Source organism: Podarcis tiliguerta (genome assembly GCF_965153285.1).
Source record: "Podarcis tiliguerta genome assembly, chromosome: 10".
Classification (NCBI taxonomy): Eukaryota; Metazoa; Chordata; class Lepidosauria; order Squamata; family Lacertidae; genus Podarcis; species Podarcis tiliguerta.
Window position 1 is genome coordinate 32,663,775 of NC_139543.1, and position 16,667 is coordinate 32,680,441.

Below are 16,667 nucleotides of genomic sequence, written 5' to 3' on the forward strand. Positions count from 1 at the left end.
CTCTGTCAGTGAACTAATATCCTGTCCTCCAAGGCTGCTTAATAGTCTCCCTGCTTGAGGCAACTGGGGTTGTCTGAGGTACAATGTTAAAGTCCGCTGGCCTAATTGTTCTGGGTGGCTTCAACCTTTGTGCTGTGGCCCCCCACATGTGGTGCAGCTCAGGATCTGATGGTCTTCACGATAACCATGGATTTGTCTCAATTTATATCAAGGCCCACTCATTTGACAGATCACGTGCTCAAGATCGTGTTTTGTAGCAGCAAGAGGTGGGTTAGAAAAGCTAGGAACCAAATGGCTCCTGGGACCTGGGCACCAAAACAGATTGTCTTGTTGCCATTTGGAGGGGGGGGTCAGCAACACTTTTTAATTATTATTTTGAATTAATACACAATTCACATAAGTGACACATTGTTAAGATCACATTTTTAGCAGAAATTGTTAATACATGTTTAATTTGGTGCTTGCAATAAAAATATTGGTATCAACCATACTTCAGTTTTCAAAACACACTACTCTTGACTGTTAAACTCCTTAACATATTGTCTATCTTTAACATTTACTTTGAGACTTCAAAGCAAATACATTTCAGTAATCCTTGAGTGTCAGCCAGGTGCAAAAAATGGCACCCAGGTTTTTGGAGGTTCTCGCAAATGGAGAATCTTTAGGCGCGAAATGCACCTGGCGCCCTGCTAATTTCAAACTCTGGCGGCAAGATGGTAGTAGTCTGAAGGTAGTCTTATGAGTTTGGGGTAGTACCTTTGTAATCATGTTGTTAAAAGGTTGAGGCTTGTGGGAATCTCTAAGCTCTGCTGGGCTGGAAGGATATATCAGAATATCCCATTCATAATATTTAAAAACTTTGTGTGCTTACAGTCTGAAAAGTAAGCTGATACCACTTTATTCAAGTGACAACATTCAAGAAGTAGGTCTGAAGACAATTTAATGAGAATAAACAACAAACCTTGTGTTCTGAACCTGAACACTTTTCATCTGTAGGTAGTTTATATCACTCTCTCTGTATGCCTTATGCAACTAAGAAATCAAACTACACAATTCTTTTTATATTCCCTGTTGAAGAGCGTTTGGACTTGAAATGTGCCAGGATTTGGCTTTTTTTTTACTCTCATTAAATTTCTTTCATATCCACTTCTAGAATGTCTGCTGTGTGATAAAAGAATAAATATTTAGTAACAAATCAGTATATATTTGCTTTAGTAAGATGGCTGAAATAGTACTATTAATTAAATTTATATCCTGCCGTTCCTCCAAAAGGAGACCAAGGTAACAAACAAGTTATAAAACAATAAAAACACCTCCAAACAATTCCAGTACAGACGCAGACTGGGAAAGATGTCTACTTAAAAGCCACCAAAAAGACAAGTTGGATCCTCCTAACAGAGGGTCCATGTTGCGCGCAGCCCTGGGACTCCCCCTAACCGGCTTGGATGCGGGGCTTTGCCCCACTCCAGCCAGTGGTGCCATAATCATGCCACTGGCCTTTAGCCAATCGGTGACTTGGCAGGGGGCTGGGGGTTTGGGGGTACTTAATTGGCAGCGCGACGTAGGGACCTCCTCTTGCTTCGCGCTGCCAAACACCCACACACCCACCTGTTGGTTATGTCCTGTCTGACCTTGCTTTGGACTTCTGTTGGTCGCCTGTTTTGGAACGGGGGCCGGGTAGGAATTTTTCCCAATGTGGCAAATTGGCAGTGGCCACTTGGTTTTTGCCTACCCCTTAGCAATCATCACAACTTTGTAAGGTTTGGCGGTTAGGCACTGGTTTTAGGGAGGTGCAGGGAGGGGAGGTGCGGCGATCACCTGCCCCTCCATTTGATAGTGTATTCTGTTAAAGGAATCCAGGGTCTGGATCTCATCCGAAGCCCAGGAAGGGGCTAGGGCCATGCCAGGATCCAGGGGTGAGCTCCAGTTAATATGCATTGATGGAGCTCCCTCTGCTGGTAGTTTACCCTTGCAGGCTCCCTGCTGGGTGGGCAGGAGCCAGTATAGTCATTAGATACCAATGCCTAAGCCAATACCAGTCACACTTGTGTATTCAATAGAGTTGTGGCCTAAATTTGCCCATTAACCTTTGAACTAAAATTCTGTCTCCACTGTGTCTTATTTCCATGGGGTGGGTTTCAGGGCTTGACGTGCAACTGAGACGGCATCTGCCTATTATCCAAGGGGAGGGAATTAAAAAAGGTATGTGCCACCACATTGAAAGCCCGATTTCTATACGGGGCAGAACACACCTCCTGAAAGATGGTATTTGCCAGATGTCATCATATACACAACACAGTGACAAACTGGGTATATAAGAGATGAAACAATCTTTCTGGTATCCTGGTCGCCAGCTGTATAGGACTTTAGAAACCAAAACTAGCACCTTGAGTTTAGCCCGGTACCAAGTGTACTTGCACACTGGCACTTAACACATTTGCAAATACACTTCTCAGTCAACATCCCCTTAAGATTAACGGGAAAGTTCCTGACACGGTTTTCTATCCCTTTGGATTCAAGTTCCATGATATCACCTTATTGTGTCTGTGATCCTTACTCACTTGGGAATAAATCAGACTTTCATACCACCCAACATTTTGGAAGGGCAAAGCGAGACCCACCCACCAGCCTGCATGGCTGCTGCATTGTTTGAGAGATGTTCAGTTATTTTCTCTCTTTTTTTGTTAGGAATGACTCAATAAAACCTCAACAAAATCTACTTCTTCAGTTTCCTGCACATCCTTCTCTGAGGCTAAAAAAACAAAGATCCTGAAGAGACATAAATATTTAAAAATGTATGATAATATTGATAGACTGATAACCAATTGAATGTAAAGAGCTACTGGATATAAGAAAACCTATCCAATTAGGATGCACGTCTGTGATTGACAGAGAAGATATAACCTTCATGCTATTTCTTATCTGACAATGAATATTGTTATAGGTCAAAATTAAATAACTCCAAATTTATCAACATCTTTACATGATGTGTCCTTGGACAGATTCTTCACTAGCATGACCGGCTGCTTTGAAATCTAAATCAAGTTATTTTCAACTTTATGACATTTCCTGCGGCATTTAGTCAACCAATCAATCTGGTTCTGAAGCTCTGGAAACAGTATCCATAAACAGAGGGAGCTGTTATGTTCAGTCATGCAAGCAGAGTTAGCTTATGGCTTCAATGAAGGTCTTTAGGGGTGGTAGAGTAAATAGGGGCAGCTTCTCTCGCGAAGCAAAAGGATGCTGCTCTTCATTTTCCATTTCCTCCCCCTCCTCCCCATGATGTCTTTGTGAAGGAGTGTGGCTAACAATGCACATAAATTTTATCTGTTCTCCTTGGCAGCTCACTGTATATCACTGCTCATTTTAGTGCACCGCCCAAGCATGTGCAACAGGAAAACCATGTGCTAAAATTCCTATATCCAAGAAAGCAGAACAGGATTCAAGGCAGCAAAATAATATTGAAACAATGAAGCATTCATCGCACCACAAACCCAAGAAAAACCATGGTGAGTCTTGTTAGTACAAGTGACCTCCCAACTTGTGGTTCGCAAAGCTTATTTTACTAAACCACGGGTAAGTTCAGATTTCAGATGTAACACTAAACTGTGATTAATCAAATACAGAAGCTTCCAATCTGTTCCTTGTTGCCATACTGGAGAAAAGACCAGGGGGTGGGGTGGCATGCAAGCTTGAACTTTGCACAAGCTCATCCTTACGATGCTAAATAAAGGATGGGAATCTATGGCCCTCCAAAGGGTGTTGGATCCCAACTCCAATCAGCCCTAGTCAGCATGGGCAATGCAAGATCTGGAAGACCACAGGTTACCTATCCCTGTGCTAAACTATGGTTTAGCACTGTGTATGGACACAGACCATCACTTTTGCTTCTCGCCTCTCCTACCTTTATTCCTTTTGTACTATTTTTCCTATTGCTATCATTATTATTTAGAAGATTTATAAACTGCTTTAAGCATGCTAGCTAGCAAAGCAGTGTACACAAAAATTAAAGAACATCATAAGAGGGCAGTGTGGAGGCATGAGGCTCCAACTTTAGCATTGCACCAGGCACTGACATTATCATCCAGCAGTTGTATTATTGTTGTTAGCATCTTCGGGGGGTTGAGATGGTGGCCCTGAAAAACAGCACAACTGAACTCAACTTAGAAGTACATAAAAGCAAAATGACAGATGAAATATGACATCCGAAAAGATTGGCTGGAAAGATCAGGAACATACAATCAGGGGAAAGAAAAGCAATATGTGACCAGACTGAGGATGACAAGGAAATGAGAAGTTCACAAAATGTCACAGAAACAAATGAGGGAAGAACAATAAATGGTAAACTAAAATTGATCTAACTAGAATCAGTTAAAGAACTGATTTTTGTATAGCCAGACAGATTTACATTTTTAAACAATAAACAGTAAAGTCTCTCCAGAACACAGTTCACGATAAAGGTGCTATTAAATCACCATCACATAAGATCTCGGGCTTTTATCTTTGCACCTCTTCAGTTTTCAAAAGACTTCCATTTTTACAATATGGTTTAACAGTGAGTGAGAGAGAGAGATTTTAAATTGTGTATGACAGTTTTAATATATATCACTAATATTATTAGAACGTAAAGGGGTATTTTAAAACTCAGGCTTCAGTTCCAATGTTGACTTTTCTCCGTATTACATTTTGTATTTTCAGATGTGTCTTCTCAATTGGAACCAAATCACACAACCTAATATGAAAAATAATCTATAGAGCAGCTAGTCAACATGATATGTCCATTACTTCAGCCAATCATTCTTTTTCCAATTCTGTGTATCTGCTTCTATAACAAATTCAGTTACTGCTGAAGTTGTGCTCTTTGAAGAAGAATGAAGGCTCCTTTAAGAAGATAGTTGTGACAGTTGAGAGCAAAAATCCTGCTTTCGCTTTATACTTGTATTTCATAACAGAAATAATTCTCTGTGGAATTCCCTTTTTTAAAATCAAGGACTCCACAGCTAAAACTACTCAGCTCACATATGGATATGACTCATTCAAACAGCCATTTGATTTATGGAGAGTTAAATGGCCCTGTGGTTAAAACAAGGCTGCTATTTTAAGGGAGATTTTTCTTTTCACATTGCTAGATTTCACAAGACTTTATTTGCAGTTCTTAACTTTACTAAACTCAGGACACTCTGGCTCAGGTGGTATGGAAAAGGACAATTTTCTTGTTTTCAGATCGTTCAGTGGTTCTTAAGTTACCATTTTTTAAATAAAAAAAAAAACAGTGATCAAGAGACTGGACCGTATTTCTGGAATCTCTGGGTTCAGGTCCCAGTTTTTAAAAAGTAGAAGATATTGAAATGAAATTGTGGTACTCTTGATGTAATCTTTTCCATGTTAAGACATTTATAGCTTTTTAGTGGTTTTCTTCTAAGACGTTATTTTCTGTCCCTTACTAAATCTCAATCCCTTATTTACAGCTTGTGGAAGTGATTTGTCTAGACTGGGATCCCTAGCAGATAGCCTGCATTACTGGAGTCAACAGAGTCTGCAGGCGATGATAAATTGAGGAGAATTCTTGTGAACTGAATGGGTTTCTCCCCTGAATTTAGGAGTTGTTGCACTAAACTCTACAGTCCCACCAGTCAATTACAATGAGTCCATAGTGACATGAGTTCTGGCTGTTTTCTGAAATGAGGAAATGGGCCAGACAGTTGACACTATCACTCCCAAATACCCTCTATCAATCAGTGTACCTCAGGCTCCTAGGTTTTCTGAGGTGATGAAACAAGTGGATAGACAGATAAAGTGATGGTGGAGACAGACTCAGGATGAAGCCACCTAAGCACACACCGAACTGGGCGCCACTGAAATTTGAAAGGCCAAAGTCCACCACTGCGTCCTGAACACTGTTTGATGGGACATAGGGGTTGCTGCTGGAAGGGTGAAACTTCTGAAAATCAGTCTGATTTTGGGTGATTCCTTCCTCTTGCAGAAACCTCCTCACCCCATTCCATTTTGTTCAGGGAGGATCACAGTCCTCCAAGATGCTTTTCAGTGGGTGTACACTAGACTAGAGTGAGGTACACTAGACTTTCCTGTCATTAACTTCTTTCCACTCAATTACCACAGGATCCAAACCATTATCTTAAAATATTTTAAAATACAGTGGTACCTCAGCTTAAGAACTTAATTCGTTCTGGAGGTCCATTCTTAACCTGAAACTGTTCTTAACCTGAGGTACCACTTTAGCTAATGGGGCCTCCCACTGCCGCCGCGCTGCCAGAGCAAGATTTCTATTCTCATCTTGAAGCAAAGTTCTTAACCCAAGGTACTATTTCTGGGTTAGCGGAGTCTGTAACCTGAAGCATCTGTAACCCGAGGTACCACTGTACTGTAAACAGAAAAAAGATGAATATAATTGGCTAACTCGTTCAGTTCAGCGCCACAGTTATTAAATGAATAAAAGATTTTTGTGGGGTTTTTGCCTGTTCTTTTTATAGTTCATTTAGTTTCCAGGAAGTAATAATCATATTACAATTGATGTGCTTAGTTGTCACTGCAGACTTACCAATCAAACATTTATCTAATTAGCCTCTTCGTTATGTTTAAAATGGCCTATTTTTCAGTTGCTTGTTTGCTACAAACAGGTTGTGAAAAATCTGTCTGGAACTTGTATTCTTGAAAATGTCTCTTTCTCTGAATAAATCAATATACTGAACATTTAGTGTATCTAAATGTGGGGTTGAGGGAAGCATATAAACTAATAATAATAATAAGCATTATTGGCCCAGGCTTTATTAATACAACCACACATTGATATTTCTATATAGTAAAGTGGTTACTAAATGTCTTATAAAATAAAAGGAATTTATTTCTCATTAGCACCCTATGAATTAAGAACATAAGAAGAACCTGCTGGATCAGGCAAACGGCCCATCCATGCCAGCAACCTGTTCTCACAGTGGCTAACTGGATGCCCATGGGATGCCCAGAAGCAAGACCCAAGTGCCACAGCACTCTCTGCACCTGTGATTCCCAGCAACTGGGATTCAATGGCATATCGCCTCTGGCAGTAGCAGCAGAACCTAACCCATGGCTGGCAGTCATTGATAGCATTCTCCTCTGTAAATCTGCCTAATCCTCTTTTAACGTCATGCAAGTTGGCGGCCATCTTGTGGGAGAGAATTCTATAGCTTAACAATGCACCAATGTAAAAATAAGTACTTTCTTTTGTGTGTCCTGAATCTTCCAACATTCGGTTTCATTGAATGGAGCCAACAGCTATCAGGGTGAGATCAAGGTGGGAGATCAGGTTTGGTTGTCCTCCAAGGACTTGCCTCAAAAAGAGAGGTGCAGGAAGTTGGGGCCACGAAGGTTGGGGCCGTCTGAGGTAGTGGAACAAATTATCCCTGTGTCGTTCCAGCTCAAACTACCAGATTCTATGAAGATACATCCGGTATTTCATAGGGCTCTCCTATCACCAGTCACACGACCCCATAGGTATCAGGAACTGAGGCAACCTCCTCCACCCCCAGTAATGGTTGAGGGAGAGGAGGAATTTGAGATAGAAGCAATATTGGATTCTAGGCTTTGCAGGAAGAAGCTACAATATTTAGTTTCATGGAAAGGGTATGGGCCTGAGGAGAAGTCTTAGCAGAAGGCTGAGGATATGCATGCCCCTTTATTGCAGAGGGATTTCCATCGCCGTTTCTCACACAAGCCCAAACCAAGAGGGTGGAGGGAGGAGGTTACTAGTAGCGAGGAAGCAGATGGAGAGACTGAGGAGTGGTGGTGACCAGCCAAAGAAAGGTCCTCCTTCACAGCAGCAAGTCTGAAGGGGAGGGGGCTTATAGAGGGGGGTGATGTCAGAGACATGGCCCACAGAGAAGAATCAGCAGAGGAGGAGGAAGAGGCAGAGGGAAACAGAAGACTGCCTGTCACTTCTCAAAGCAGCACTGAGATGCAAGGCAGGTGGTAGTAGCGGGTTGGATTCAACTCCAGAGGAGGAGGAATTGGCAGTACCTGAGTCTCCAAGAAGTAGGAGGTGGAGCAAGTGATTACAGCAAAGGAAGACCAGCTGGAAGTGAGGGTGGGGTCGGCATATATCTGGCCTTGGAAGGGGCCGGAGGCCAGTCGAGTCAACTGACTCTGATAGTGAAGAATGAGCTGTGGGAGGCTCTGTTTGCTCTAAGCCTGTAATTGCCAAATAAAGCTAAAGGAGTTAAACTGCCAGCTTGCTGTGTCGTGTGTGTGAGATGTGCTAAACCTAACAGGCTAATATTTTGATCCACTTCCTCCACAACGTCCATAATTTTCTACATATCTATCATGTCTCCTCTTCCTCAACACTGAATGGAATAGGTAAGCTCACTAGTTAGTATGCGTATTAGAGGCGCTATGTACACCAGTACATAAGGGCTGTTTTATATGTTACAAGAACAAGATTGTTCAAGAAATTCTCTAAGTCATTCCTCCATTATGGGAAACGATTGACACTTTTGAGGAGGGTAGGGTCTGGTTTACATAGCAGGCTATAAATTAAATGTACACGCACATATACATATGCATACATATACCTAACGTTCCGCAAAATTCTATCCTTGTGGTCTTCTTTAGGGATCATGCATTAGATTAGGACCTCCATACACAATGCCCAGGTTTGTGCCCCAAGGAGGTCACTTTGGTACTGCTAACACAGGAATTTGACTTCACCTCCAGAGGTGCACTCTGTAGTCCCTTGAGACAGATGAACGCCCAAAACCAAACATTTGATGTAGCAGATTGTCAGATATTGTGGTCTAGGGTCAGACAGGCAGCCACAAATGGACAATCTAAACAACACCTCAGGCAAAGGAACAAGCCAGATTTGGCAGCTTTATAGGGCCAGGTAGAATCTATTGACCAATTGATTAACTGCTGGCAGGAAGCAGGTAGTTATCGCTCTCAACCCTTTGTAGTAGTAACATTTCAGTGCAAAGATGCCAAGGCAGCAGCTCCTTCTTCTTTCAAGCTGTCTTAGTGGCATGCAAAGAAAGGGAAGAAATTAAGATTTCTGCTTAATGTAAAACTCCACTAACAAAGCAATTCGGAAAGTCCATTGCAGGCAGCGGATCCTCTTTACTGAATCACAAGCCTACAAAGGATAAAAAGCACAAAGCCCCTCTCTCTCTCTTTCCATGTACATAATTATGTCCAAGAACACTTTACGGATCTAAGATCAGTATGAATTAAATATCCACCCCCCTTATTGCCGCACAATAATCAGTTCAAGAATTCCCAAGGTCTGTGATAAATGCAAATAATTTTACTCTACAAAATTGTTAACATGCATTTTCTCTTCCCTAGGCAGCAAAATAAAAGGGATCAAGAAGACACTACAACCAAATGCAGCCTGTATTTCAAGGCAATTGCATTATCTACTTCTCCCAGTCTGCCTCCTGCCTTTCTGTCTTCCAAAGCTTTTGCCCACAATCTTTTCCAGCGCTTTTATTTCCTGGCCTTTCATCCTAATTAATTGTCATTTCATGGGCATCAGCTTTTTTCTGGCAGCTCCCGGGTTATCCATCCACAAGGTCTTAATATGTTTTTCACATTGATATCCTAACTGTAGCTATTTATAGACACTTTAGAAGCTCTAGCGTGCCAGTCCGTCAGTAAGTGTGTCAGCTCACTTGCCTTGGATTCCCGGCATGTTACAATAAATCCACAGCCAATTTAGAAAACCCTCACAAACCATGCAGGAAGCAGGAAAGAGGGAGATACCAGGGAGTTTCCCAAGACACACATATTCAATTAATTTTACCAACACAGTGATTTTTGAAAATACCCTTAGGGTCCCATGTTCAGATACATTGCTAATCCGTGATATGGGAATGAGGGTGTATGAACCTTGGGTTCATGTTCTCTTTTCTCTTCATTTCAATGTATGAGATCTACCCACAATTCCCCCATGACATAAAACTCTAAAACTCTGGTTTGTTCTAACTACGGCTACTTAAAACAAACCAGAGTTTGATATCCTTGTTTGTTACTTAATTATAATTAGGGTGGGGGAAATATGCCAGTCTAGACTTGTGCAAGCTCATTCCTACAATTCTAAACAATGTTTTATAGTATTATTTATTTATAAAAGTATTTATAAACCGCAATATCAGGGCAGTACACAGCAATAACACATCGTTTAAAACAGGGGTGAGTGTTCAACTAAGTGCAATGTAGACCCATTGAAATTAATTAACCTAAGGTAATTAACCCAAGGTAGTCATGGCAATAGGTCTATTCTGAATAGGACAAATGTTGAAAACCACCCAACACAATCAATAAAATGACTGGCCAGCATAGGTGCTGGTTCCAGGGGGCAGAGACACTGTGGGTCCCTCAATATATTTTTTTAGGGATCTGGGACTCCCTATTGTTGGAGCTGGGCACAGAGGGACACTGTGCAACATTGCATGTGTGTGGTGTCAGGACATCACATTGGGCCCCTCAATGTGCTTCAGAAGATGGTGCCTCTGTTGACCAGTCAAAAAAAGTTTCAAACAGCTACACAGGCCTGTCAGCATAAAAAAAAAAAATCCTGAAGAGATTCCTGAATATAAAAAGCAATTACAGTGGTACCTCAGGTTACATACGCTTCAGGTTGCATACGCTTCAGGTTACAGACTCCGCTAACCCAGAAATAGTACCTCAGGTTAAGAACTTTGCTTCAGGATGAAAACAGAAATTGTGCTCCGGCGGCGCAGCGACAGCAGGAGGCCCCATTAGCTAAAGTAGTGCTTCAGGTTAAGAACAGTTTCAAGTTAAGAACAGACCTCTGGAACGAATTAAGTACTTAACCTGAGGTACCACTGTATGACTTCTGAATCACTGCTAGAAGTGTGTTCTGTAGCATGGGACCAATGGCAATAAATGCCCAACTACTAGTGGATGCCTGTTGGGCTTCTGTAACACTAGTTGGGAGACAACTAACACGGTTCCTTTGCTTGGTCTCAGTGAACAAGCTGGGATATAAAGGCTTCTGTGGGCTTTAAGGCATCCTGAGCCCATGTTGTTCAGGGCTTTGTATATCAGCCTTAAGCCTAGCTAAGTAGCATATGGGCACCCAATGTTTTAGCTGATGTGTTGCATTGGCCATCTGCTCCAATTAGTCATTTAGCACTGCATTCTGCTGTTGGTGCCAAAGGACAGCATCAAGAGGCGTATCGTCAGTCAAAAGCTGTATAGTGAAGAATTCCACAACTTAGGGGCTTCCACAGAGAATGCCTTGAGATGGCAACCACCACCCAAACTTCTGAGATGGAACTATCAAGAGAACCGCCTTTGCTGATCTTAACACCTAGGAGAGTTGGTAGGGAAGGATATTTTTCAGATATTTGGGGCCTCCTAAGTCGTTTGGGGCTTCAAACATTACCATGAGCGCCTTGACTTGGGCCCAGAAATGAACTGGAAGCCAACACAGTTGGGTTTAAAGCAGGTTATACAAGTTGTAAAGTACAAGTTGGGTTGTAAAGTCAACCCAAAACAGTAATAGAGACCTGTTGAAGTTCCCAAGTTGGCTTCAAGGCCAGCCTCTTGCAGTTTACATTGCAGTAATCCAATCTGGAAGTCACCAGAGCATGGAGTACCATGCCAAGTCATCTCCGTCCAAAAAGGGCCATACGAGCTGGTAAATAAGCCATAGGTAGAAACAGACACACCTAGCCACCAAGGCAACCTGGGCTTCAAGTGACAGTGTTGGACCCCGGAGTACCTGAAAGCTATGAGCCTGCTCCAACTGTGGTGAGCAGGGATCAAGAGGGCACACTGTCAGACTCACTGCCACAAGCATCCTGTCTACATTCACAGGCTGCAACAACCAAAAGTGATCTTACAAGGTGTAATTCAATGGTGTTCAAGGAGCCTCCAATGGATCAGAACCAATTGTAGCATCAACAATATATGGCACTTTGAAGACAATACCCTGGTCAGCAGCTTTAGAAATACAGTGGTCCTGCAATTTATGTGTAATTTACTTAGGCGACTGCAGCTTGAGGTTGATGGTAGGGAAATGGGGAATAGGAGGGGAGCCAGTAGGGGCTGTCTGAGATCTCTTGCAACCTTCCCAGAACCCAGTAAGCAAGGTAGAGGGCTTAAAATCTCTTTCTGTGGCAGTTTGTGCTTTCTGAGGCCCCCGCCTTGCTTACTAGGCTCTGGGAAAGCCATGCAAGGAGCCCTGGGAGCATCTCAGGACCTTCGCACGACCTTTCCAGAGCCCATTAAGCAAAGCAGAGGCCAAGGCCCACTCCAGACAGGAGTTGCATGGAGGGGTAGCTTCAAAGGTTTTCTGGCTTTACTTGATTTTGTGCATGAACCCCCAGAACTGAACCTTCACGTAGGTTGGGGACCCACTGTACACACAAACTGGAAGTATTCACAACAGCAGAAGAATAATATAGATAATTTCTATAGAGCTGTATCCACACCCCACCCCCATCCCTTTTATAATTGCAGTCAATTTGATTATTAGCGTACATTGAAAAGGAAAGATGTGAATGACATACATACTGTTTTTGTAGAACCATGTATGCTTTATTTCAACTACTTGGAGGAAAGGTATGATAAATTTAAAAAACAGATTTTCACTTCTGGTATACTAGGTTTTGCAGAAGTGGTAGAAAAAGCAATGAATCATAATGAAAAGCTATATGTTTTCCCCCCCAATTCAAATGACAGCAGTTTAATGCATGTAATATCTGCCTTATACACAAAAACAAGTCAGAGTGTTATTATTTATTATTAGAATTCTAGAAGTAACTGACTCTTTCAATTATATTTTTACTTGGCACATCATTTCATATGAATCCTATCCTTAAAATGCTTAACGAAAACCAAAGCAAACCAAGCGACAAAAGCAAGTGTTTCTGTGGCAATCACCAAGTTTGATCTCGGAGACAGATATTATTGTGCTGGTTCAGGCAACTATTTCAGACTACCTGCTTCTTCCCGATTTAAGGAGAATATAGATATATATATTGGCAGCTAAGTGTGCCAGCTCCTTTCCATGCTGCTCAGGGAAAAGAAATACTGGGCAGATAGCTGTGCAGCATATTGTACAAACATGAGAGAAAGATGTACAAAGTCCACACAGTAAAATGGTGACACTGTCAGCTTCTTCCCAACCCCACCCCTCCTTAGATAAGTCTGGAGACACTTATTCACTGTAGTTGTCACTGCCAAGGAGTTTTAAACTGTTCATCTGAATCTACCCAGGAGCCCACAACCCTAGGCATTCTGAGGGAGATGGCGAATCAGCGCCCTTGATAGCAAAAACATTGAGCAAGGACCCCTGGATTTGACCAAGTGCAAAGGCTTTCAGTGGAAGGAACAAAGAAATACCCAAGCCCTGCCACCCATCCATCTACTGTGATTAGTCTGTCTACATAAATAATCAAACATGCCTGAAGACAACTGTTCCCAGCTGTCTAAGATCATGACTTGGCTCACATGGACTGTAATGCGAGGTGAGGAAGAACTTCCACTCCACAGCCAATTCTGCATGTGTGTGTTGAACTTCTACAGGCGCCCACATCCTTACAGCTTCCCTTGCCTTTTGCTTCTGCTAGCTCTTGGCATCTGCTTTTTCTTCATCTGTGGAGCTCTTAGGACAGCCATTTGTTAGAAATGAATATCTTAGCCTTTCTGCCATGCAGATATGGAGCCCTATGAATTTCAGCATGGAAAAGAGATACCCTTCACCAATTAGCATTACAACATGGTGGACACATTTTTTATAGCACCGACCACCATGGTTGTGAGGGCAGAATTATAATGGCTGCAGAGGACTGTAGAATACATCAGACGAAACACCAGAAAACAGGAAAGAAGAAATTGAAAGATAAATCAAACATTTGTCCATTGCTTGAAATCAGTAGCCTTCATGGTCTCCCATGATGAAGCTTATGAGAACTGTAGGAATTACAGTAAAGCAGGCGATATTAAAAAAAATGACTTCATATTTTCCCAGCTCCTTTGGGTCAATTTTTTGCTTTGTGTAAACACCGTTTACTGTGTTCAACAACACAGACACATAGCCTTCCATGCTGAAAGCTAGATATGATCCTGCTGCTTTGAAAGCCCCAAGGATGATTGCAAACAGGCTAATTAGAATGCTCAAAGGATAGTGCTTCCCAAGAATAATGACTTCCAGCAGTAATGTAAAAGGAATGATAAACTTCCTAAGGACTGTAAGCATTGGCAAACTTATCCTTGCTTGTGCTTGAGAATCCACTTAAATGATTTCCAACCTAAATCAGAGGAAGTAGAAACAGCTTCATGGGGGTAACCTTACCAAAATCAGGGAAGTGAATGATTTAATTTTATTTTTTACATTAGAATAGTGCTGTCCTGCTCCAAGTTGCACTGGAGATGGGAATCTGCAATCAATCAGCCCCTCCTTGTTTACCAGAAGGATGAAGGGCAGATTCCAAAGAAGAGGGCAGAAAGTAGCTTGAACAGAGAGGAAGGGGTGGCAGCGGCAGCAGAAGTGAGTGACTCCTCTTCCTCTTGTCTGCCTTTCATCTCTTGGCATGTGCAGCAACAAGCCCCAATCTGTTGGCCATACTAGATGGCATCCCCGCCACTCTGGCAAGCCACCACAGCCCCTCCTCACCGAAGGGGCTGATTAACATTTCTGCTTAACAGAGAAAGTTCTCAAAACCTGAGGCATGTCACCTGAAGATCTACAAGAGGGGTTGTAGGAGAAGAAAAACCAAGACCGAGAATCAAAAACAACATGAAATCAAGGGAGCATGACTTCCATGGAATTCCATTTAATATGGAACCAACAAAATACTTCAGATCCTTGAATGGGCTGGACTCATCATACAACCTGTTTCCAGCAGATGTGTAGTCCCCCTTGAAGAACCAGGCAGGGTTGCATCCTGCGTTTACTGTTCCTGGATCTTCCAATGGTAGTTGTCACTAGGGACACTTTTGCATGCACCTTTTCCTGGTAAAGGACACTACACACGCCTGATTAACATCCTGGTTGGAATGCTACAGTATGCTCTACATTGGGCTGCCACAAGCTGGTACACAGTGCCTCAGCCAGAATTTTGACTGGTGCATGCATATGCAACTCCAATATTACAGCATCTTCACTGACGCCCTGCCTGTTTCCAAACCCAGTTCAAATGGTCTAAGAGGAACATGATATTTAAAGGACCATCTTCTCCCACAACATCCTGACTGCCTAGTCAGGTCTTCTAAACTTTCTCGCCTCATGCAGAAATAAGGAGAAAAGGGGAGAGCTCAAGGTTTGATACAGCACATCTTTGGTTTGTTGTGACAGCTGGACCAGACTAAATAGTTGAGTTTGTGGTCATCATGTTATGAATCCTTTGATATTTGTTGCTTAAATGGCTTACAAATTGGCTCATCTTGCAATTAGTGTTCATTAAGGAACAAAATGAGGTTAATAGTCAGATCCTGTCCTCTGCTGTATTTGTATTTGAGCAAAAAGGCATGTAGCATTTGGAAATGTTCAGCAGAATTCAACTGAATCAATGCACAAACAGTACGGCTTCCACTTGCACAACATACTTTTTCACCCTCTCCTTTCCCTTTGCATGCCCCCCACAGTGCCCAAAACTACTCCAGAGGGTTGGAAGGAAACACAGCATGGATTTTTGGGGGTCGCAGTGGGGGAATGATAGCAGAGCACATTGGCAGAGCACAGAGGTCCCAGATTCCGTTCACTGTCACTCAGAGCAGGCAATAGTTGGCTAGATGGATAAATAGTCTGATCTAGTAAAAGGCAATTTCCCATGAAGCTGCTATTTGCCCCACTGGAGAAAACAAATAGGTACCAATACTGTCCTCATCTCTCTCCCCTGCACCTAATAGAAACTTGAGGTAGGGGAATGTCATCTGGGGAAAGAGCAAATAGGTGAAGAAGGCACACCTTCTCCCCCAAGGCTACTTACCTTAATGCAATATTCTTCCTTCCCTTCCACCCCAGACTCCTAGCTGCTTATTTTTTTAAAAAATGTTGAGATTCAAGTGTTGGGTACACTATGTTGAAAATTCTGTAGCTTTATGTTCTCCTCAATGCATATGTGTAGTCAGCAGAAACCCTACATTGCCTGATCTCAGCAAGACATGGGAGTGAAAGGAATCGTAACCATACACAAGCCTATAAAAAGTCGTATGTTTTTAAACAGAATTGCTAGCTAAAGCCACCCCCTTCAGCCAAAGTCACTTGCATGTCTTCCAGTCATAAAATTGCGAATTTGGCCATTCACCTCATCTGGCATGTCCACCTTCCAGCTGGAAAATGGTTCTCTCAGGGCAGGTTTCCTCAGAGAACATCCTAGGTCTCTCTTGGTGGGCAAGTCTATCTTATAAAGAAGTTGAGGTGACTCCACTCTAGACATGGCCAGTAGCAGCACTGATTTAAAGAGCAGTTCCCACTCCTGGCTAGCCCTGGGAACAGATTATAAGTACAGCAGTAATTATAACATGCCCCATAGTTTCCAGAATCATTCCCCAAAAACTGAGCAGTAGACTTATATGATTGGAGAGGAATCCCTGTTGAGAGCATGCAGAAGTTTCTGTCAGCGAAAAGACAAGGCAGTGAATTAACCTGTCAATCTGAAAACTAAATGCAGAGAGATACTGTGGAGTAGAAAAGGGGGAAA

At 42.4% G+C, this 16,667-nt stretch overlaps 1 protein-coding gene and 1 pseudogene across 10 annotated transcripts in view; both read right to left on the bottom strand.

Annotated features, from left to right (window-relative positions):
• The window catches only part of KCNC2 (potassium voltage-gated channel subfamily C member 2), an 85,411-nt gene that overhangs the window by 58,518 nt on the left and 10,226 nt on the right, over nt 1–16,667 (bottom strand). The window lies entirely within an intron of this gene.
• LOC310658821 (nucleotide sugar transporter SLC35D2-like) lies at nt 13,589–14,547 on the bottom strand (annotated as a pseudogene). The gene has a single exon. The product of its transcript is annotated as a nucleotide sugar transporter SLC35D2-like (transcript).